Source organism: Nanorana parkeri, unplaced genomic scaffold, assembly GCF_000935625.1.
Source record: "Nanorana parkeri isolate BGI_ZX_2015 unplaced genomic scaffold, ASM93562v1 scaffold1213, whole genome shotgun sequence".
NCBI classification, from domain to species: domain Eukaryota; kingdom Metazoa; phylum Chordata; class Amphibia; order Anura; family Dicroglossidae; genus Nanorana; species Nanorana parkeri.
Genome location: NW_017307481.1, coordinates 144,273 through 144,508, shown reverse-complemented (window position 1 = coordinate 144,508; position 236 = coordinate 144,273). Strand labels below are relative to the sequence as shown.

The 236-nt window shown below is 57.6% G+C and overlaps 1 protein-coding gene across 1 annotated transcript in view; it reads right to left on the bottom strand.

Moving 5' to 3' along the window:
• DACH2 (dachshund family transcription factor 2) overlaps window positions 1-236 on the bottom strand; it is a 167,780-nt gene that overhangs the window by 36,241 nt on the left and 131,303 nt on the right. The window lies entirely within an intron of this gene.

The window sequence follows — 236 nt, the reverse complement described above, 5'->3', positions numbered from 1 at the left end:
GCATCTCACCCAGCTCACTGACATCACTGGTTGCCAGGTGCTGGGTGGGATGCTGTTCAGAGTGTCATAGGTTGCTAAGAGCTCCTGGGACGCTCTGGCCAGAAAGGGGGTGGGAGGCGCACCTACCGCCCCCCCCTCCCCACGTGACCCAAAGAGATGCTCCTTGAGGCAACAACCTGGGCCCTCATTATAGGAATAGTCCTGGTACATAGCTAGACATTCTCTGCACACGCCAA